Here is a 25,048-nt window from a genome sequence, read left to right as displayed (position 1 = left end):
ATATCACAGCTTCCCTGGACATAACAGAAAATGGACAGAATGAGTAGTGGAGTGGAGGTTAGAGGTGAGCGGCCAGGCTGTCAGATGGAGAGAGAGGAGGACAGACCTAACAAGACGATGAAGAATGACTAACTTCTCTTAGATTTAACAGGCCCACACGACACAATATGAATGACCCACCAACAGAGATAAACACAGCACACATGCAGGAGAGAGAGAGAAACAGAGCAGGACAATTCATTTAATTTAGTTTCCCTGTTAAATATTGATTTTAATGTCTTAGCAAGATGAAGTAAAAATCACTATAAATCATTGTACTGTGTTACAATATGTTATGCAGTTGAGATAAAAAGAGACGTACAGAAGACAAACTGAAGGGAAGGTCTAGATTTGTTATTTGTATTATGCTAATAAAGAACCTGTGAGAATATGTAATGTAAAGATAATAACAATGTTATCTTGTCCGTATAAAACTTTCACTCCTAAATGCAACCAAATACATTGAACTAAAAAAAGGCAAGAGACATCCACATCTTGCACAATCTCACACCACAGCAACAACAAATCATTCCAGAATGCCTGATTTACAACTCACTCCTTATCCAAAATTAAGCGCTACAAAAACTTACCAAATGCAGACATGATCTACGATCGTGTTCAAAAGCTCTTCCAGTTTTCAAAAACTCTGGTTACCAATTAACTGAGAGGCCAAGATAGTTGCCGTCTCACACACACACACACACACACACACACACACACACACACACACACACACACACACACACACACACACACACACACACTCAGATAGGGTGTATAAGGCTGGTGAAGAGGCTGTCCGCTGGGGTGATGCTGCTAACGTGAAAGAATGTGAAGCAGATAGCAGAGGTGCAGGAACTTAACGAGCTGAAGGAAAGGACACTTCAGAGGTCAGGCACAGAGAGGCCGGAGAGGCAGACCTGAGTGCATGTCTATCCATGTGAGATGACTTCAGCTTTATCTTCCTTTGACTGTTGATAGATCCGAAGTTTCAGGATGTTTAGATGTGTCAGACAAGAATTTATTCAAATTAAAAAAAAAAGTTTTTCATAAGATAATTTTCAAAAATTGCATTCATTGTGGATACATAATATATCTAGGTTGATTCAGTCATAAGAAATATTTCTGGAATAAATTCACTTAACTTAGATGTTACATGAAGCCTATTTTTATGTTATGTATTGTTACGTATTGTTTACTAAGAACTGTTAAACTATCACAATATATTATACTATTATATAATATTACATTTGTATTATCTAAAATTAACATATTAATCTATATTATATATAGAGATCATACTAAATTTATCCGGCGATGCCAAAAGCTGATTATTCAGACTGATATCTAACGATACCAAGAGTTTGGATTTTAAACAAAAAATATGTTTGGATTTCATACAAAAAAATAGAAAAAAAAATATCTCCCAACTAATACTGTAAACTACAGGGAACGTCAGGTCACATTTTAAGAAAGTCAAAACGCCATTTCATTATTTGAACTTTTTGATAAAAATGGACAGAATTTGGAAGCTGAAACTTTGTCAGAAGTAAGATCTTTGCGATCATTGGATGGGAGTTACTACAAATAATGTTTGGTGTAGGGAAAACCTGCAGACCTGGCACCCTTAGCTTGAACTACGGTTGATTCATAGGGTCAAATAGAGTCTGCTTTAATGTCGCTATTAGATTCATACAATACAGATTGAGCTTCACATTAACAGGAAAATTGTGTTAATGTTGTAAAATCCATCAATGTTCAGTTCAGTGTTGTTTTAGTTCAGTTCACTGCACCAATGTTGCAAAGTTCATCATTTATAAAACGAGTTCGATTCCGCTATAAGCAGCTCTACCGAAGGCAATACCCAAAGCCACTTAAAGGCAAGCTTGCAACCTTAGCTGAACTAGACAAAAGGCTCTTTTTTAATGGATGTCAATGGAAGAGAGGCTTCACTACGCTGAATAAACTACTTCTGAGAGGAAATAGCTTATCATTTAATGAATCAACAGCCCGGCATGTTTGCTCTTAAACACTCGTTTTGGATTCATCTATTTTTAGAGTTGCCGTTTCATAAGAAGAGTCACGGACAATTGCGCGACAGGTATGATTCAGCTGACAGCACTTATCATTATGGTATCCGCAAACAGTGATTGACTGTCACAAACTCCAAACGATATTCAGTGACGTCAAGGCTGTATGTATTGTGATTGGTTATCAAGGCACACCTGATCCAAGTTAGTCATTACGCTTTTTCCAATGATAGAGCCACGGACCCTCTCCCAATCTCCCAAATATAAGACTATCTCTGGCAATATGTCTTTTTCAGTTACATTCTGTCCTCATCCAATGTCCGTGACAGTACGGCTAAATCGATGATATTACTGAATCTAAATTTTCTTTTAAACCCCAGTTTATATGAACTATACATTTAAAAAACAATAATAAAACAAAACGAAATTAAGTCATTGTGCTTTGTATGGTAATATCTAAATGGTTAATCTGAAAAAGTCTAAAAACAGATTTAATACAACTTTAATACAACTGATCCTGATGTAACAATTGCGTGTTACCACTTCTTACAGTGTTGAAACAACACGCGGTCACAAGTAAAGGATAGATGTGTGTTTCTGCAGCGTCGCTCTGTCCCCTGCACCTCTCTGGACTGGCACACATGAGGTGGCTTTGTGGGAGATCCAGGCGTAGGCAGCATTCCTTTGATAGGATGATACAGGGACTAAAGCTCTTCCATATGACACCCGTCACATGGCTGCTGTGTCTAGCCACCCTCTATCTCAGTGTGTGTGTGTGTGTGTGTGAGGATTTCACAGGCACAACGAGGGGTTTGTGATGACAGGAGCCAGGCCTCGTTACACACCAAAGCATCTGTGTGTCTTTATCTGTCTCCGCTCGCCCACCGCGGAGAGAAAGAGATTGATGCAAGGCCACAATGAAGCTTTCTCAAGTTTATCGATTATCACATTCGGAGAGAGATATCACATTCTCCAGCCGTCTGACCTGATGAAAAGACATTTGTTGCGATTTCTCTCTCTATTTTGGAATCTTTTCAATTAGTTTTAAGTGACAGCACATATGAAAATATGTTGTCCAAAAATGTTGGATTAATAAAAAGGGCATTTCATTGTGATTTACAGTCATATCTTAATTGAATGTATTATTGATGTTTACGTACAAAAAAATATATAGGTATAATGTACACTAAATGCAATTGCATTTAATCCAAAATATCGAGCCATTTATTGTTCACTTAAAAAAATATATTGTAATTTGAAATGGTAAGAGACTAAAAATGCTACGGTACAAAACCTGTTAATTGATCAGTTCCTTTACTATATACATTGAAGAACTGTAATGGGACAATCCATGTCATTTTTTCAGTAAAATACTGTTTAATGAGTGAGAAAATTGTAGTGAGAAAAGAACATCAGAAAGTCATCTTATTATTTACAGTCACGTTGGATTGTCATTATATTATAAAGGTTTTTTCTTTTCTATTTTAAACTGTAAATGTAAGTTAAATCTTTAAAACTAGATTTTCTACCATATAGTTCATTCATTCAATCATTCAGAATGACAACACAAGCACACTTTACTGGTAAAACATGTTTGTTACGTTTCAGATTAACTGTTTAAAAGGAAGACAAAAGTATTGTGACACTTTGTGTTAGTAAAATATGTCAATAGTTAATGTGATGAAATGCACCTGACATTACTCTGCCAGGACACTGAACTTGAGAGGAACTGAATTCATACATCCACTAAAACTCATTAAACAACCAGGTAATTCACAGTCATAGCAACAATGGTTTGGAAAAATGAAATTATTCTGAGAAAAACTCAAGCAGCATTTGTTTGCAGATGCCACTTGCTTCATTGTTTCTAATGAAATTACATCCACACATTTTTAAGTGTGACTTAAAATGCCCCTATTACTCTATTTTAAAGGTTCCTAATTTTATCTTGGAGGTCTCCTACAGTAGATTCACATGCATCCAAGGTAAAAATAAAAAATAAATTCTCATAAATGCACATCACCTAATTTCTCAAAACGTCTACAAAAAAGGTTTGTTCGAAGATTCAGTCTCTCTAAACTCCTCTTTTCTGCAAGCCTACTCTACTCTGATTGATCAGATGATTCATTCGGTTGTGATTGGTCTACCGCTATAAACCAAACGCCCATTACTGAATTTCAGCTCCGGAGGCTTCATCATCACGTTTACACAGTGATACAAACAGTAATGATGCCGTCTGTTTTTACGTATCAATTACAACGCGATTCTGTCCTCATCTTGCAGAAGGCGATTTGAGCGCTAAAATTAAAGTCTTCTCGACATGTCAACAACACAAACCAAACTCTTCCAGGCCTTCCTGAGAGTGGGTCAACACTGTTCAAAGTAGGCGTTGTTCAAAGACACCGATGAAGACCATAGACTGGCTTTATGCAAATGTGTTATTGTTACTTAGATATGTAACAGGAAGTGAGGCTGGAATTGGACTCGTTTCGGCAGTTCAGAATTGATGCTTTCTTTTAGGAGGCAATTTGTCGTTCACAAACAGATTACACATTGCATGAAACATAATTTACGAAAAAGCATAATAGGGCCACTTTAATGCACAAATGATTTTTAGGACACATGCTCTCTTCTTGCCCCTCGACGTTCATCCTTTTTCTCCTCTCCGCCTCTTGCGTCACTCGCCTCCGCTACCGCCGTGACCTCCTGGGTGGGCCGAACACCCCCTTCTCCAGTCCTTTTTTTTTTCAAGTGCTGTGCTGGTAGGTTGGAGTCTAATCCCTGTCTAAATCCCGGAGCTGATTGGGTTTACAGGGGCAGGGATCAGCAGTGTTGCCCGGTCCCGCACACAGCGACTCGGAGCCAGGCCCCTGCCCGGCACTGTCCGGCCCCTCCACGGGAACAAAAGAGCCCCTGTTTGCTCACCCCTCGCGCTCAAGAGGCTTAGGGACATTTTTCTCATTTTTGAACAGCTAATATCTTGCAAAAGTTGTCTAATCTCTTTAAGTTAAAGTTGAGCTTTTGTAAAAGCCCAGGCTAGCTGTGCTTATGACTTGACTGTTATCCAGCAGCATTTAATTAGGTCAGGCTGGGCCTCCAATGTGCACAACACACTCAGGATTGTGGATATGCAAATGCGTCACATCATATCATCTGTATCGCCCTCCAAACATCAACATCCAGCATGGTAGAACCAACTGACTGAATAATAGCCTACACATGACGCATATTTTCTCCAGGTTTTTGGAGGAAGCTGCACTACAGCGACCTGCATTACCCTCCATGATTCATGACATAAAGCAGATTTAAAGTCACAAAATCCTTTTAACATCAAAAAATCTTCATTGACTTGGCAACAGCAATGTGATAAAAGACACCAGTGTTCAGTAAATCATTTCATTAACATCACTATAAACAATTCTTTAGCCTCAATGCAAGTGATTTTGTTGAAATGTTCATGTTAACTGATAAAAAGTGTAGCCTATATTCACTCCAGCAACGATCTTCCAATCAGACGCTCATAAACTGATGAGCACCCCCATTTACTTCAGGAAGCTAGTAGAGTATCATCTTCATCACCATTATGCACCAACCAACTCTACTTCCACACAAGTTATAAGAGCCTGACTAATCACATAATTACATACAATACAAGCCTGAATGGAGAGGGAAAGCACATGACATCAGCATGAACTGCAATGAGAACACTTGAATTACAGTTTTCTGCTCTTCTTATTTACCTTTGTAATGGGATCGAGACACAAGACACCACTTTCGACAATAGCCTGTGCGTTCTGTGCAAGTACATACTAATTCTCCTTTCCCCCCCTCTGTTTGGAGTTTGGGTTACAGGAAGTTAACCTGAGCCACGCTCCGCCTCTCAGAGCCGTCAAGCTGTAAAGAAGATGGGGCGTTGAACACCTGGACCAGCTTTTGAGAGACAGGGTCAATGAGACACTAAACGATGCCGATACCGCACAAACTTGGGAACCTGACGGGGCTGTGACCTCTATGTTGATGCTCGAGGCCTTGTCAGAGTTGTGCTTTGAGCTGCCACTGTTTGCCCAATGTGGTGTCTGTTTTGACAAGCCTGTCTAATAAAATATATGGCGAGCTTAAAGCGCTCCTCTGGCAAAGGCACCTCATCAGCCACAGAAATCCATGAGAGAGTTCATAAAAAAGTCACAAGCAAAGATTTATAGAATTACACGCTAATCTTCTTCATGCCACACTGTAAAATATTTCCAGGATTTCACAACATATAACTGTAATATTTCACAATAAATTGCAGTATTACCAATTCACAGGCTTTAACTGTGATATTTCACAATATAATACTGTATTTAGACTTTTATTGTGAAAATAATGCAAGGCGGGACTATTACAATAAACTACTGTGAATTCCGTCTTTTTCGCGCTGCAACTGCGTCATCTGAGCTCTCATCTCCTCCGTGCTCTCACTCGATGGATTCAGCGGCCGGTAAGTGTTTACAATATCAAACTTTGTCATTTTGGTGGCTGTTTTTTTATATGATAGTGCATGTTATTTAAAAGTATGAACCAAATTAGCGTTTGTTGTAGGTGCTGTTGTCATGTTTTTGTAACTTAGCCGAAGCAGACTCGCGTCTAGGTTTGAGCGCGCAAATTTGATTGAACAGACGTTGGTTGTAGTGTTAACGTTAATTGTACCGTATTAAGTTAGTAATGTTAACTGTGAGACACGTTAGCTAAAGTTACATCGTCGAAATTTTTACTTTTGCTTAATGCTTTTCTTAGTTTCTCTAACAGCGTTCTCTTTTCCCACAGCATTTTTCTATGGTGACCACCGGGAAATAAAGTTAACGTTATAAGGTAAGCTGTGGCCTTATATGTGGGTATGACAGTTATTATCAACTAGATCAACTATAGTGTTGTCAATTTGGGCAAATAAATGCTCAAATACAGTTCAAATGTCATAAATTCATCTCAAATTAGTAACGTTAGCTGAACTTCATCATTTTCTCCCCTGCTTTGTGTGTGAAACGGAGCAGCCATTTGTCTGTCTCGTCAACAGAAAAATGAAGTGTGTTGCAAAACAACTGGATGATTTTATTGTGAAAAAGATATAGTAAATTAAATGTTTATCACTGAATTAGTGGAGCTTCGTTAGTTGTGCTATTCTATGCTACATTAAAAACAGGTCGACATCTGGAGATATTAGGAGCCATTTTGTCTGAACGGGTAATAACGTTAACTAATTCTAGGAGGAAGAGTACGTTCAGTTACAAGCAGAAACAGACAGGGAGATGGACAGGCCAACATGCTCTTACTCCATCCTCTGCAAACAGTACGTGCACGTTGTTGTGTGCATAATGCTTGACCTGGGTAAATCACACACCTCTACTTTGTTGCCAGACTATTTTTGACTGTGTGTTTGTGATGGAAAAATGTTTTTCAGTTGCTGTTATTTAAATGTTTGCTGTTTAACTGAATCACAGTAACTTAATGTCACCTTGTTAAAACTGAGCTAACTTTAGTTTAGCTTTGTACTGTAAATGCAGTGACCCACTAAAGGTGGTGACTGGGACTGACACCTTTTTCATCCCACTTGAATAAAACTAACAGCTTTCTTCTGTCTTTTTGTTTATAGGTGCTTCTTGGGCATCAACCCAGAGATGGCAGAGGCAGAGAGGACACATAAACCAGCAAGTCTGCACACTGATCAGGGAGCTCTTGACTTTGAACGGATGTCAATCTAATGTAAGCAATCTAAACTTCAGAGCGGACTAACGAAACACTGTCTCTGTGTTAAGCTAGATGTAGTTATGCAGTTAGATGTTTATTGAAGCTATTAAAGGGTTAGTTACCCACAAATTAAAATTCTGTCATTAATTACACTCCCTCATGATGTTCCAAACACATAAGAATTTTGTTCAACACAAATTAAGATAATTTTAAGAAATCCAAGAGCTTTCTGATCCCGCCTATAGACTGCAATGTTATAACAGAAAGTTAGTAAAAACATTGTTAAAATAGTCAACTATAATAGTCCACTAGTCCAATATAATAAAAAAGTGACCACAGTGGCTCAACCTTAAGTTTATCAAACGACGAGAATGCTTAATGTGCGCAAAAAAAAGAAAAAACTTTAATGATGCGCTGTTACACTACATGAACTCATTGAGAGGCCCACACAGAAGAAAATGAATAAAGTCGTTGTTTTTGCGCACAAAAGTGTTCTTGTTGCTTGATAAGCTTAAGGTTGAGCCACTGTGGTCACTTGGACTATTTTAACGATGTTTTTACCAACTTTACTAACTAACTTTCAATTACACATAAGCCTATGGAGGAGTGAGACAGCTCTGAGATTTAATCAAAAATATCTTCATTTGTGTTCCGAAGATGAACGAAAGTCTTACGGGGTTGAACAACATGAGGGAGAGTCATTACTGACAGAATCTTCATTTTTGGATGAACTAACCATTTAACCACAATCATGCTACTTTCAGTCCTGTTACTCATGAAAAATAACAGGACTGAGTAAAAGTAACAGGAGTGAGTAGAGTCCTTGAGTAGAGTTTGTTGATTTAATATTAATTGATATAGTACTATTCACATGATTTATGAGTTACAGTTTTACAATTGAAATGACTTAAATTGTAGACATTTTAGGATTAGTTTTACAATATGAGTAACTTAAACTTTTTGTCTTTCTTATCTTTTGTAGATACTGGACCGAACCCATACTATGCAGATGCCAGCTGCAAGGGAAGGAGCGAGACGCATGCAACACTCTTTTCCCACCTTTGTCTTTTTCTTCCCTAATTCTCTTTTCACCTCCTACGTTGTGAAGTACCATTATCACACAGTAGACACATGCACACACATATTGACACACATTCCTGTTACCCAGTGTTCATTCCTGTTATTAAATTGTATTTTTCAAGTACCATTATCCCATATTAAACATATGCATGCACGCACGCACACACATTAATGTTACCTAGTGTTCATTCCTGTTACCCAGTGTTCATTCCTGTTATTAAATTGTATTTTTCAAGTAACATTATCCCATATTAAACATATGCATGCACGCACGCACACACATTAATGTTACCTAGTGTTCATTCCTGTTACCCAGTATTTATTCCTGTTATTAAATTGTATTTTTCTTCTACAAAATAAAAGTTAAACCACTGTTTTTATCAGTTTTGTTGTTTGGTCCATAATTTTTGCTAAATCACAGTAATATAGACATTCACAGGTAAGTACAGTAATTATACAGCAGCCTACTGCTAAATTACAGTAATAAGAGACACTAACTGTAATTTTACAGTTAAATACAGTAATTCTACAGCAGCTTACTGCTAAATCACAGTAATAAGACAGCATAAATACTGTGAAGTCACAGTATGCAGCGGCCATTTCACAATTATTTACTGTAAAAATATTACAATATTTTACTGTGAAAGTCATGCAACTGGTAACCTGCAATTTATTGTAAATTTACAGTCAAATAATTAACAGTGCACACATTGGCACTAATCTTATGAACGCAAGTGTTTAACAATTCAAACTATTCTGATGAAAGTCAACAAACTGTGGCCAAGGAAATGAAGGAAAGGTTACATTTAAATAAACTAAAGATATGTTTTGAGGATCAAAATTACTGAGCAGGGAGGGTAACGCATTGCAAGATCCAGACCTAAACCAAAACTATAGACCGCTTGAGGCCCAAACCAATAAATGTCTATTTTGGCATCTATTTGCTTATTCAATCATTCAAATGGTACGAATACAAATAAAAATTTATAAAAAATAAAGTTTGTTATTACATTGTAGTAACAATTATTGAAGTTATTACAATGTAACTACATGGTTATAAAAGACAAAACATTTGGTTATGAAATTTTAACATAATCTGTGATTTTGTAGAATAATTCCTGCAGTGGTTTACATTTAACACAATCCACGGATGTCATTGCTAATAGAGTGACTGTATAAAGGTTAAGTCAAAGGAATAAATAACAATGAAATATTCATTGTATACACTAGTAATAGACAATGGACCTTTTTTTCCACAAAATGAATGTGACCATACCTTTTATGACACAAAACCAAAATCACATCCACATTTGATTTAATTTGACATTGATTTCATTGTCCAAGAGTCCATGTTTCCCAAAATCTTAAAAATAAAGGTTCCTTAAAGCTTCAGCAAAGAAATATCTTCTTATCAAGAATCATTCATCAGGTTCTTGACTTAAATGCTGCTCTCTCATAAATGGACTATTTTGATAAAATTAGAAACAAAGGAAAAGAGTACTCTATGTTGTTATGATAAGACTACAGAGTTATCTAATGACCGTGAATAGAATAATTGATGAGAGATGTTAGCATTTATAAAATCTCTGACTCAGACTGGTATTCTGGGAAATCTAAGCACAATTTGAGACACTCTAGAGGAGACCAAAGCTATGTGAGATTATTGGGGTCTTTTCCTCAGGAAAAAAATATCCGACCCATGCTCACTGAGAAAATATGAAACGGAAATGTCCACTGAGGGTTAAATTATACTGAAAACTGCAGTGAATTGCATTCATAGGTACGTTTTTGAAAATGTAGGTAGAGGCACATTTTTCAAATGTAAATATCTTAGAAAGTCTCCATGTGCTTGCCATCTCGTTCCTTTCTTGGAGACACAACCGACATTAAAGAGATCTCATTTGTGCTTGTTCTTTCTTATGGTTTCTTACAAACTCCTCATACCACATCCATCCATCCACACCGTTCTGCCGCCCACCACCCCTCATCCCCATCTCTCTCTCCTTCCCTGCGGACACAGATGTGCCAGAGCTGGTGAGTTGTAAGCCGGGTGCGTTGGCACAGAGCGAGAGCTACAAAGAGCGTCTGATTGGAAGCAGCGGGTGAGGACCTTTAACGAGAGCCAGTGAATAGAGGACAGCAGCGGCCTGGACCGCCTCCGCTCTCTACACTTCTTCACACACCCAGCTGCCTCTCTCCATCAAAAGCCACACGCAACAGGCGTCCATCTTCTGGCCAGCTTTACCTTGGAAACACACACACACACACACTGGGTCTGCGCTTAACAAATCAGCTACACACACTCACGAACTCTGAGCCTTGGCTTAGAACACCGCTAGACACAAGGGCATTCAAAGAATCAGGATCTCTCTCGTTGGCATGGTCTTTACACACTAATGCACATCCGATTCCACATATCCACTAAAATCATCCAATCATTTCACTCCTGTTTTTATTCCCGTAATGGAAAACAAGCCAATGTGTTTTAGATACCTGAGCGTTTACTGCTCCGTCAGCCTTAATGTGGACGACAGAACAAAACAACTAAGCGACACAGTAGAGCTGTCCGGTTCGGGGCAACGACACATATTTCACCACTGACATTTCAGACTTGCGGAGCCAAAGGCCTTTTAGCAGAGTGACCTTTGGTATTGATCCAGACCCTCTGCATCCATCTGAGCCTCACGCTGGGCAGAGAGGCTGATTTCCATCAGAGGTGGAGGAGAGAAGGTGAATGTAGAGGTGAGAACAGCGGCGGGATAGGTGCACTTTGGAGCATTTGGAGAATGTCAGAAGCTTTAGATGTATAGTGCCCACAAATGCGTTATCATAACACGTGTGATATATAGTCAGTGCTTCAATGTCACAAACTGTCTATTTTGCTTATTCAATCATTCAAAAGTGTTATTACACTGTAGTAAAATTATTACAATGTAATTACATAGTTATAAACGACTCAAAACATTTGGTCATGGAATTTAAACCTAGTTATGATTCCGTAGAATAATCCCTGCAGTGGTTTACATTTCACACAATACATGGATATTGTTGTTAACTGAGTGACTAAAGGTTAAGTCAAAACAATAAATAACAATGATCTAATAAAGAGGTGATAATAATGTTTAGAGTAATTCAGGAAATGTGATAGGACAACATGAGCTCCTTAAATAATGATCCAAATGAAGGAATGATATCATTCCGCTCCGCTTCAAAAATAATCACTCGCCATTCTATTAATAGCAGCCAAATTTCTTGACTTGGGAATTTGGCACGCGTTCCCAGACATTCTCTTTCTTCTGCCTCATGGTTTGGACTAGGAAAAAAAACATTCTGCCACTTTAGTGATGCAACATAAAAAGTATTCTGGCTATTTTAAACTCATTTGTGCCATGATTGTGTATTCAAATCCTGCAAAGCAATGCCAAGAAAATCAACAACTCCCCCAGCCCTCCGCTATTTTACCCTCTCTTGCTCCTCAACAATGCGGAAAATGAAGATGGTAGTGTCTTGCGAACCCCACTTAGCATCTTAATTACCAATGCTGATAAACAAGCCTAATGACTAGGGGTTAATTGGCGACTCCTGCTTGTCAAGAGAACAACACACAATTTGAGATCGGCACTTAGTGTCTGTGAGCTAAATTACAGACACTGCACAAAGATCAATGTCCAATCAAACAGCAGACGAGGCTTTTGAAGGCCTGAAAGCACGATGAAGCTCTTCACTTTCCATTCAGCCGTAATTAAGGCCTGTTAATTGCCACAAAAGCCAATTGCCATACATCCAAACATTATTCTCCAACTCTAAACACAAACGGGAGCGGTAACATCCATGAAGATGTTTACTGAATTTAGAACAAACATGTACCCGTTTCATTTCACACTCTTTTTCTCTTACATCCTGTTTTTTGGGAGAGAGTAACTCTGTGCTTCAATGTGCTTTATTGTATTGATTTGTTTAGAGGCTCTCACTTGCCCCCCCGAGTATCGATTTGAGTCTGAACAAACTGGCGCTAACAGAAATCTTTTATGAGCACTGCTGAAACTTATCTTTAAAAAATATAATTTTCTTTTTTTATCATAATTGGTAACACTTTACAATAAGGCCGCATTAGCTAACATTAGTTAATGCATTGACTAATATGAGCAATACATTTTTTACATTATTAATTTTTGTAAATGTTAGTTAATAAAAATACAACTGTTAATTGTTAGTTCACGTTAGCTTAAGTCCAATGAATAATATCAACAGAAGTAACTTTTGATTTTAATAATGTATACGATAATATTTGAATTAATTAAAATATTTAAAAAAAGCTTTAAAATAATTTTACATTGTTAATTTATGTAACAAATGTAACCGTATTGTAAAGTGTTACCTTTTATTTAACATAGATTTTTTTTAAATGATTATAACAATGTGTATGGTATATTACACCAACAATCTGAACTAACAATATCATATCATAAAAATTCTAACATATTTCTATGGTCCTTCTCTGTGATATAATTTATTGTTTCATGGTTTCTTGTCACATAACAACAAAATGGCTCACCATATTTTGGTTAAACCAGATTGACAAATAAATAAAATATTATTTTGAAACAAAATTTCAGAGCATTTTTAAAGAAATCATAAACAAATATAGAAGAAAAAAAATAGAAAACTTTTTATTTCAGTAATTTAATTCAACTTTAATTATCTAATTATGATCTTTAGGTTATGCCAGCAAGAAAAGTTCAGAAACTGTAAGCATGTTGATATTAGAGGTTTACAGTAAGCCATTTATTGTATGATATTAACTCTAATGTATTCTTAAAATAAATGTATTTAAAAAAAAAATTGCATTAACTCACATATACATATTTTAGGAATGTATAATTGGTATTAAAACAAAGTGTGATATATTTAAAAGCCAGAAGGGTAAATGCATACCAACCCACACGCCATGCTATAAAGCAAGGGTCAGTTATTGACTAACTCTTCAGGCCTTCGGTATTGGTATTGACTCCTATCGGCTCTCACTAATTGTGTTTAAGTGCCGGGTAATCGGCACTCTATTGTTGGTTTCCAAATTAGTAATCAACTCTAACAGGCCTACACAATTACCGCCCTCAGTGTGGCACATTCAAGGGGCCTTCTAAACGATATAAATATCCTCTGTCAGTGGCTCAGGGAAAGTTTGTCTTTTCTTGCTCCCTCTTAAAGCAAACACAATGAAAACGAAATCCAATGGGCCTCGATAGCTAGTCCATAGCTTTAACTGCAGTCTACAGCATCGTCTACTTCGAAATGTGCTATTAATTAGCCTAAACAGTAATGAAATAAGAAAAAAATCCCATACACTTTCAATGAAAGACAGATCCGAGTCATGTCATCATAAAGACCCCCCTAAGTCTCAATGATATGCTCGGATCTGTCTTTCATTGAATGTCTATGATTTTACACTGTTTTAACTCAAGCCAGTAAGCAAACACCTGGCAATGACCTAGCAATAGCTTGAAACACCTCATGCACCTGCACAGCATCATAGTTCTGTCATGACAAATCTCGGAGTGATTTGCATGGTAATAGATATGACAATGTTATATGTTTGGTCTTGGCGGAATAGATCCGCTACGCTGCTGCTATAGAGCAAGTACAGGACTTGCTACTGCCAATACATGTACATGACACGCTGCTGTGAGCAAGTAAGACATGCTGCTGCTGTACAATATAGCACGATTACCCATAGCAGATCTATACAGGTGGAGCTGGGGAAGGTGGAGGGTTTCTGAATGCGTGCTGCAAACTGCTACAGCAAATGCTGACCAAGTATTTGAAGGTTGAGCACGCATGCTCATTGGCTACTGATACAGCAGGAACCAATCAGCTGTGTCCTATAGAGAATGATGTGATTGCACGCAGATTGAGTTAAGGGCCTATCAGCCTGCCCCATCTAGAGTTTCATGACAGACCTTTGCAGTTATGAGTAAACGCCAGTCAGGTTTTCTTCAGAATATGCAAAAGAATGCAATTTTTAACGGGAATAAGAAAACCGAAAAGAAAACAGAAGCTGACAATTTATGTTTTAGAAAAACAGTTCAGGCAATGTACTTTCAAAAATAGTGTGGTGAGGGCTGATCTTAGTATTAAAGAACAAGACTTCTCTCATTCTTCTGTCGTTATCACTTCCATTTTTCATATTTTCCACAGATCAACTGTTGTAAGACAGAGATTAGAAGGCAGTCAGTGTTTTAACTGTGCAGTGCCTCGATCCAGAACAAGGACGCCTCACAGAGCCGAGAGGAAGATCTCGCCCGCTTTTCATAAGAGACCGTTTCCTTTCCATTGATTCCATCTGACGGCAGTATCTGAAGGTGCACAGTTGGCAATGAACTTCCTTTAAAAACTCCCTCATGGTGTGTCTTGGCCTGAGTAAATACCTGTATTGTGCCCTTTTTTTTTTCTTTTCTTTTACATAAGATCACTGCTGTTTGCATTTATAAAACGCTCTAATAACTTGGTATTTTCAAGAACATCTGACTTCTGTTGATGTGAGCAATGTCGCCAGCTAACTGAGAAAAGAGCCTGAAAAAACAGTTGAGTGAGCAAACATACAGAGATACACTAATGCATCTCCTGTATCAGTATGAGTTTATATGCTGCAGAATTCAATGAAGGTTGTTGGTCACGTTCAATTTAATTTCTGTAGAGCATATCCAGGGTATTGTGTCGATGTTCACAGAGAATAATTCTGACTTCTCGTTCAGTTTGTAAAATGTATTTAAAGCATCTACAGTACATATGGGATGCACCAATAGGATTTTTTTGCCCGATACCGATTTTACCAAACAACTATTGGCAGATTCTGATGCCGATATTTGTCCATTGTACTCTGGCAAAAAAAAATCATTATAATAGATAAATGTTTGGGTCATGTTCTAAATTAGCAAAGTTAAAAAATGCATGCATTGAGGTATACTATTGAGGTATGCTGCATAATCAAATAGATTGGATCCATTTAACTTTCAACAGGCCAACATAAATACATAAATACAACAGAACAAAGATACATATGAAATAAACAGTGCTTTTCAGGTAGATCTAATGGTGCGTTCACACCGGACGCGAATAGCGCGTCAGGCGCGAGTGATTTCAATGTTAAGTCAATGCAAAGACGCGTTACGCGCGTAAAAAAATCCTGCGGCAAGAATGAGGCGTAGAGTGCGGCGCGGTAGACGCGAATACGCCTCATTCGCGCGTCAAGTTCATGCGATGGGAGCGAATTGAGCATCTGGCGCGTTATGCGCGAATGATTTTATAGTGCTTTTTATGCATTCACGCGTTTGACGCGAATTCGCGTCTGCCCTCCGAGTTGAAAAATCTGAACTTCCGCGCCGCGTAAACCAATCGGAGCCTGCTTGCTGCTGTCACGTGGGGACACGGGGGAATGCCCGATGTCATTTAAAATTTTAAATAACTTATGTTTGGCCTTAATAAATTATTTTGTAATGGCTAAATGCCCGCGTGAAAGAAGGAATGATATTGTTCAGATGTTAACTATGAATGTGACACGACACAACAGTAGTATTTTTAAATTTCCCGCAGCACTTGCCTCTCCCAGAAGAAGCGGATTTCGCCTCGGACTCGCATCAATTTCGCTCCAAACGCTTGCTTTTTACGCGCGTGTATTTCGCTTTCGAATGCATTCAAAATGTTCAAGCGTCAAACTAGACGCAGCAGGCGCGAATTTGACGCGCTATTCGCGTCCGGTGTGAACGCACAGTAACAGTGGTTTGCAGGTACAGAAATGAAGTAATCAAATGTAAGATTTATTCTTCATTGTATAAATTAAATATTCATTAATCCTTAGCTGAAAGTAGTGAGCGATTTTTTTGTGTTTTGATTTATCAATAATACAGACAGCAGCGCAGCAGGAATTAGACTGCTGTCACTTTAAGAGCTGCACAGATCCAGTATACTGGTAGACAAAGCATTTTATTTCTCAACTGTTTATGTTCATTTGAGAAATAACCGGCTATATTTACAAGCACACTCCCCATGACTGGCATTTTTATATAATTTTGTGTGAATTAGAAGTGAAAGAGAACTCAATTCAGTATTTGGCACTGTCTAAAACTATGTTGGGCGCGCACTTTGGATGTGTGTGCACACAAAACTTCACACAAAGAGTAAAACGGAGTTTTACTTCTTGCGTCTTCTTGCGCTTGAATATTTAAATTCGCAAATCGCAAGTTTTAAAAAGATGCGCAAAGTATAAACTTCCGTGATGATGGCTGGCCTGAGTTTTGTCAATTCGTTCTGTCATTCACGTTGGCACCGGGCAGTCCATATTGTCGAGTCCTGCTGTATTTAATTGTTTTACCAAGAGAAAACTGGATTATGCCTTCACGCAGTTAATTAATAAACCATCGGTTTGGTATATCTGCCTTTTTCATGCTATATATGCCAATATGACTTTAATACATTAAAATCATGAAAAGTCAAAATTTTAGGTCAACACATAGGATTTAGTGCAAAAAGATGTATGTTGGTTATATAATTTTCAGTTTTTAAATATATTTAAATATCATTTTAATTGATTTAACCAACTTAAATCGTTGTCATATCACATAAACAAGTTATTGCATTTTCTTCAACACTGTGCAGCCCTACTGTAGGCTAATCATGGTTGCCAAGCAATGTAGCAACTTTATAAATAAAATTATATATATTCTATATAAATTTGCATGAATATACGATAGCAATAGCATATTTATCTGCGTTTTACAACAGTTTTGATTGTGGCTGATCCAATCAGATAGTCAGAACTATCCATTTTATAACGTGAATGTTGCTAGGCTTTTATATAAATGAGGTCAGAATGCATTTTTGCTTGGTGTTTCACTACAATGCAATAAGGCCTTTAAAAAGAGCATGAATCTCTCATTTATCAGTGTTGCGGAGGCCAGCCAACTGGACGGAAGATATCGGCGCTTAAGTGTTATCCAAACAAAATACGAAATCTCTGAATCCTTTCCGTGTTAAAGTCTAATTTGCAGTTTTCTCCTCCGCGCAAGGCTGACTTTGCTCCAAGTCTGAGCGGCAGGGCAGCCAACAGGCCTCACCACTTTTAACAGCCTGCAAAATGGAGGAGAAAGAAGAGTGGTGGGTGAACGAGGGTGGATAAGGGGATGAAAAAGCGTGATGGAAGAAGGCTTGAAAACAATAAGGCACTTTTCCTGCGCAGCCTGAACAAACATGGCTCCTTATTTACCTCCTGTTTTCCCTTTCCCTCAAACCCCGCACAGACACAAAAGGCATTAAGGTATTATGCGGTAATGTTTTTGGAAGTGTATGATAGCAGAGAGGTAGAGACGGGCGGCCCCTTAAACGCTGGTAAAACTGCACATGGCAACCATTAGCGCAAGACCCTCTGTAATGCTTCTGAGACGGCCCGAGACCTGCCTGTGTGTGTGTGTGTGTGTGTGGTGTTTGGACCCTGTGTCAAGAGGTCCGTGGGGGCACGGTGTTCACACACTCCTCTATCCCAGTGGATGACAGTTGGACTGCTGAGGATGTGATGACAGTGTGTAGAAAGTAATTTGTTTGGACGTTGCTTCAGGCTAAAGCATTGATTTAACAAAGAACAATGAGGAGCATAATTTCAAAACATTACATCTATCAGCACTCAACTTCCAAAAACACACGCCTTAGAAACTGTGATCACAATAGCACGGATTGTTTTCACCTCAAATTCACACTGTTAAATGCTGATCTGCGTCGTAAAACATAAAATATCAAAACAGAAGCCCATTAGCACATTTTTTTATGCTCCTGGCTTGGTGGCTAGCTGGTGTTAGCTAGTTTAGCTGGGCCAGGCTGATGTTTAGCTGGTTTTAAACCATTTGACGAATGCCCCAAATCCTTATAAAACCAACAAAGCATACAAGCTAACCCGACTGCTAAGATCAGCAAACCACCTTAGGCTGGTTTAAGATATTTTTTCAACTAGGCATTTGGGTTTTGCTGTATTGTTCCATGTTTGAATATGTGTATAAGTGTTCTTTAAGAGTAGCCTGGCAAGCCAGACTTACATCAAGATGTTTAGTCTGGCAACTCTCCATAGATGCGGCTTAATCCGAGGGGCGGGATAAACGGTTGTCTCTCAAAATCCCTCTGCATGCAATAGGATAGCGCTACAACCAACCAGAGCAACGAAGAAGGTGACGTAGTCAGAGCGGCAAAGATCCGGTCCAGCAAAACTCAGAACACTTCTTCCTTTTTTAAGAATGACTTAAGTGCCGTTCTTTGCTCTTTTCTTAAAGAAAAACTTAACTCCAAGTCCTCCAGAGTCGCGGGCAAAGCCGATTCGAAAGACCGCTGTTCTCCATCCGCTGCCGCCATTCTTTGTTTTCAAGTGGCAGCCGTCGCAACTCTGTCGTCATATGTTAAGCCCGCCCCCGCCTACTCTATACACGACGTGATTGGCCTGACCCAATTTAGGTTTTTGCAGCTAGAAGGTCTATGGAGAGTTGCTAAACTGGCTGCAAAATACATTTTGCTGCCGCTAGGGTGCGTCTAGATTTCTAGGCTACTTTAAGAGAGTATTGTAGCCAATATACAAGTAGTCTGTGTTTATGGTATTGAGTCTGAACCATAGTGAATAAGCAGATGGTAATGGATGCTTCATAACATTAGTTCAAACATGAGCAATAGTAACTGTAATGTTGCCTTAGGAAAAGCAGCTAATAAAAAATTAAAAGGCTAAAAAAAAACGCAACTATGCAAGCTCCCAGAGTCATATGACTAAGTTCGGTCAGCTGACGTTTTATACAAACATCAAGCAACATTTCAGCTAAAATATGCACCCGTTAAGCCTCACAGGACACACAAGAAACAAAGGCACATTGTGCAATGCAACCAGAATTCCTCCTTTTGGTTTACAATGTATCACACATTCACACACACACACACACACACCTGAATGCCTCAGGTGAGCTTCTGCACTGAGGCGAGCAGTACACAGACCACACACCAACATGTCTATGCTAACACAGCCCTCCTACAAGTAAACACCACATCAAAACCCCAGTGACTTTCCACTCTCATCCCTATGTGGTATAATTGGTAAAACGTGTGGCCATTAAAACTTGCTGACATCACATTGTGATGAACCGAGCTTCCGAATGCTAACAAGGCTACAGTGGATCAGACACACAGAAACGCCTGTTCGGCCTAACTTCGGCCAATGAGATGCCTTATCAGAGCAATGTAAACAAAACCCAAATATCAGAAAAACAAACAAAGACCAACTCAAAAAGTGTGAACACGTTCAGAAATTGTTACTCTTACAGTATAGGTTATGTTTTCCCTATTCTTAAATCTTAATTCCCTAATCTATCCCAATACATTGAATTATACAAAATAAGAGCAGGAAGTGATTGGGTCCATTTTGATGACTAAGTTCATGTTGACTAACTTTTGCACATAATTGTTTGTTCATGTGTAATATATGTGTGTGTGTGTGTGTGTGTGTGTGTGTGTGTGTGTGTGTGTGTGTGTGTGTGTGTGTGTGTGTGTGTGTGTGTGTGTGTGTGTGTGTGTGTGTGTGTGTGTGTGTGTGTGTGTGTGTGTGTGTGTGTGTGTGTGTGTGTGTGTGTGTGTGTGTGTGTAAAACATTATACATCTACTCTAAAATACAGTACGCGATATATAGCAAATCTCACCTGCCTTATTTTTTTTAATTCAATACAAAATGTAACTATATGATCGCCCAGCTCTTTATATAAAGTTGGATATATAACTATGTCTAATTTTATCCACATGTAGTTTACTTGTGTAGGGCGATATTTACTATATAGCAAATTTCAACTGCTTGATTTCTTGTATCATCACAAAATGTAAACTGTATTATCATCCAGCTCTAATCTTCTAAATGCGACTATAAGGCATGAAATATTAAAAGGGTTAGTTCTCCCAAAAATTTTAATTATGTCATAATTTACTCCCCTTTAACTCGCCCTCACTAAACCCGTAAGACTTTAGTTCATCTTCGGAACACAAATTAAGATCTTTTTTATTAAACCGTTGACAGAAATGAACAGATACGCAACTACCACTGTCAAGCCCTAGAAAGGTAAAGACATCATTGAAGTAATCCATATGACTCGTTTAACCTAAATTTTATGAAGAGAGACAAGTGCTTTGTTCCCCCCAAAAAAACACTTTATTTCCAAAAAAATGCATTGGAGATGAATTTTTTTTTTTTTTTTTAAACAAAGCTTTCACAGCATAAAATTAAGGTTAAACCACTGGAGTCACGTGGATTGTTTTAAGGATGTCTTAACTACCTTGCTGGGGCTTAAAAGAACCGGTAGTTATATGTCAATGGAGGGACAGAAGAAAGCTCTCAGATTTCATTAAAAAGATCTTCATTTGTGTTCCGATGTTGAACTATAGTCTTGCTGGTTTGGAATAACATGAGGGTGAATGATTAATGACAGAATTTTTATTTTTGGGTGAACTAACCCTTTAAGATTATAGACATTAACATCATGATTTTTTTTTCTCTCTAAAACTGCTTTAAAACAATGTGTATTGTGAAAAGTGTTTTTATGGGACTTGACTTGAAACAGTCTCAAACGTTTTAAAGCCTTTAACACAGAATTCACTTCACACACACACACTTAGAGTCTATTCAGCTCACTTTAGAGGGCAAACAGGAGAAACGTGAGGTTTAGTTTCAGAATGAAATCTAATTAAAACCTGGTTAAGTTCACTCACAGAGTTCCATTACAGGCCTGCGTTGGAGATGCAGTCTTCAGTCACTGTGCTGTTGCCATTAACACCTGCTTCTATTCCAATTAGCCTTCGCAATAAAGACAAATGATCCGAGGGGGCCCAATTAATTCACTTCTGTCAAACACTCTGCATCCAAGCTCTATCAGTGTACTCACAACACACACACATATACACAAACACACACGTTTCCATGTTTTATGGGGACTTCCCATAGACGTAAGGATTTTTATACTGTATAAATATTATATCCCCCCCCACACTAACCCTACCCATCACAGAAAACATTCTGCATTTTTATATTTTCAAAACATTTAATTTAGTATAATTTATAAGCTGTTTTTCTCTTGGGGACCAAAAAAGAAAAGAAAATATCATAACATGGGCACACACATTTTACAAAGGAGATTGTCAATTGAAAACACTCACTTGGCCAAGTGTGTCAAAAAATAACCTACAGTACACTTCACATCTTTATATGGTTCCTCTACCAACATAATTTAATTTTGCGTGAACAAAGTCTTCTAAAAAAATATAAATCTATAGTTCTATAGTTCTATAGATCTATAATTACTTGATTTTTGTCTCTCTCTTTTTATCAACAGCATTATTTACTGTTTAAATTAGTAAAATACCACATGCAAGGTGGTTATCAGGGCGTTGCTGTGCAGTTTTTGGTATTCTGGGTGTTTTTAGTCTGCTATGTAGTTTCTATGGTGTTCTGGTTACAATTCTGAGTTAATTTTGAGAACCAGGAATGGTTACTGACAATACCGAATTCTGAATCACTGGTCAACAGTGAAAACAGATTCTGTTTGCAGCTGAATGGTGTAGTTACAACAGGACCATGCTAACTTGCAAAAGCTTGGCTCCTTTATGCCCCACATATGAGCAACCGTAATAATGATTGCCTAAGCAATCTCAACTGATAATTCTAAGCTTCTAAGTCTGAAATAATATAATCTCACATTTCCGCACTTAAAGTGAGATATGCAACATAAGTCATAAAAGAGGTCTATATTGCTAGTGTTGACTGCATAATAGAGAGCACAGAGTGAATGTCTTGAATTTAGAGATGAAAATTAAATCACTCACAGAGATGAAATGAGATTCGTATTGCCCTTCACTTGAATTTTTACTGCTGCAGCTGTAAGAACATTTGTCTGGAAACCCGAATTGTAGACAGACACAAGCCTCCAGCGCTGCCAGATCACTTTTACTGACACTGTTCTCATATGGATCTTTATGAATCATGTACCAAAGCTGTATAAATGTCTTGTGGATTACTCATAAAGTTTATTTTCTCTGAATAGGGAAACAAAAGATCAGGGTCAGATAAAACTCAAGTCATGGACTTGAGCCCTTGTGCAGCATTTTAGGTCTTTGTTTTTAAAGCGGAACATTTATTTGGAAGCTTATAACTAAACTTTTATATATGCATTCTAGTTTTTCAGTTTTAGGTATGTATATGTATCAGTTTTTGTTCAAAAAACCCTCATTGTTTTTGTGGCATAAAAAAATTGTATTAGCCTACTAAAAAATATATATTCAAAAACTTGACTGTGGTTTATCAACTTTAAAACTGTAGCTTGACAGATTACAAGCTACTCCTAATTTATAGTAGCTTCTGCGACACTGGTATGAACTCTTCTTCTACTCGAAGACTACAAAATCTTTTGATCTCGTTTGAGTCATTTGTGTTCACACAGGTCTCATCATTTATCACACACCACTGTCTTCTTCTGTTTGTTTAGCTGTTATTTGCTCTACCTGTGCTTACTACCACCTAACTGGGAGCAAACATGACAAAAGATCATCTCCATGATCTCCACACATCTCCCCACCCTGAGTTCCAGAAGGTAGGCCATTCTAACAGGTGTCGGCATGTCAGTAGACACTCGAAATCTGCATTTGAGAAAATGAAAAATCTACTGATGTTCCAATTGCTGTTGCACACGAAAGCTCTATTATTTGAAGGCAAAGGTCAGTTCAATGTGAGAGGTGTTTTGGGGAGTTAATTTTGTTTTGAGTGGATAATGTGCGTCCTTGAGTAGCTAAAATGAGATGCACTTTTTGCTTATCTGTCAGATTTTCCCAGCAAAAGACACACGTGACGTTACCCCACACATCTGATCAAAGATTGACAAAGGCAGGTTTGTTTATTTTTAACCAACAGATAGATGTGAAAATCACCTTCACGGCTTGTGTATCAATTCAATTAATGCATGAATATATAGACATAAGAGGCCCTTTGTCAGGGTAGAGGCCATACATAAACTAGGCTCAACAGTTTTTTAAGGTCAATGGATAGTTTGTAGTTTTTTAAGGTCAATGGATCATTATTGTCTGGACTTTTATATCCACAATGGAAATTTTCTTCCAAGCAAATGGAGGAGATGGACATGTCATTAGAAAACGAATGTGATAACTTATGTTGCATATGGCAGATCTAAAACTACTCGACAAACTGTTTTTGAGATTTCCGTATTCCTTCGTTACCAAGACTGCAACCAAGATAAATTGACTTGTGATTACGGGACTTAGACAACACCCAGGTATACAACAGTGTGACAAATTGAATAGATAATCTGTCCTCACATCCTTGTTTCATTTGTGTCAAATTAAATGTGGCATAAACTATCAATATTGGAGAACTGCTAAATGGAGCCTATTAGTGTATTCATTTAAAGTATTGTTCAGGTAATGTGTCGATTTTTGAAATGTAACCAAAATGCACCAATTTTAAAGGGGTAATTTAAAAAAAAATCACAAACAAATATTATTATTTTTTAAGTTCTTGAATGAAGCAATAAAAGGTGAGGAGATCACCTGCTTGGTTTCTAATCGTGTCTTCCAGGCAATCTTTAAAAGCGGTTTTGTTTTTGAGTATTAGCGAACCTGGTGGGATAACTAACCTTTGGACATGTCAACCTCTTTGTGAGGGCAAGAATTGAGAGGACCCGAGTGAAGCCAATTTAAACGGGATCTCTCCCGCAGATACTCGGCGGAACCCTGTGCGGCTTTTTTGATTAACTCTTTTCTATTAACTTCCCGGGCCGATAAGATCTTAATCAGAGCCCTCAAATTATCCGCCTTGACATTTATCAAGTCGAATCATCATGCTCTCAGAGCAGCCCGTCCGTCTGTGGACACCTATTCTTTTCCAGCACTTTGAATGGAAGTTAATTTGGAGTGCATGATTTATCTCGCCGGGACTAACCACAACGAGGCGACCACCTTTATTTTGTTTTTCAAAGGGAGTGCATTATTGCGAGGTTGTCCGGTGATTGCATTCGGGAGGGGAGGGTGAATGGTGAATCGGCGTGTCGCCGGGGCCGTGGCGCTGGGGGCTTTTCAGAGCGCACTGAAAGGACAGATTAGGCGTCTGACCG

General features: G+C 38.1%; 1 protein-coding gene and 1 long non-coding RNA gene across 5 annotated transcripts in view; one reads left to right on the top strand and one right to left on the bottom strand.

Annotated features, from left to right (window-relative positions):
- Window positions 1–25,048, bottom strand: part of prdm16 (PR domain containing 16) — a 269,870-nt gene that overhangs the window by 173,762 nt on the left and 71,060 nt on the right. The window lies entirely within an intron of this gene.
- LOC307011318 lies at window positions 6,305–9,573 on the top strand. The gene is made up of 4 exons (XR_013800398.1): window positions 6,305–6,549; window positions 6,876–6,920; window positions 7,699–7,808; window positions 8,776–9,573. It is a non-coding gene; the product is annotated as an uncharacterized lncRNA (long non-coding RNA).

Source organism: Phoxinus phoxinus (assembly GCF_949152265.1).
Source record: "Phoxinus phoxinus genome assembly, chromosome: 15".
Classification (NCBI taxonomy): domain Eukaryota; kingdom Metazoa; phylum Chordata; class Actinopteri; order Cypriniformes; family Leuciscidae; genus Phoxinus; species Phoxinus phoxinus.
The sequence above is the reverse complement of the archived record's forward strand: the minus strand, read 5'-3'. Positions and strand labels throughout refer to the sequence as shown.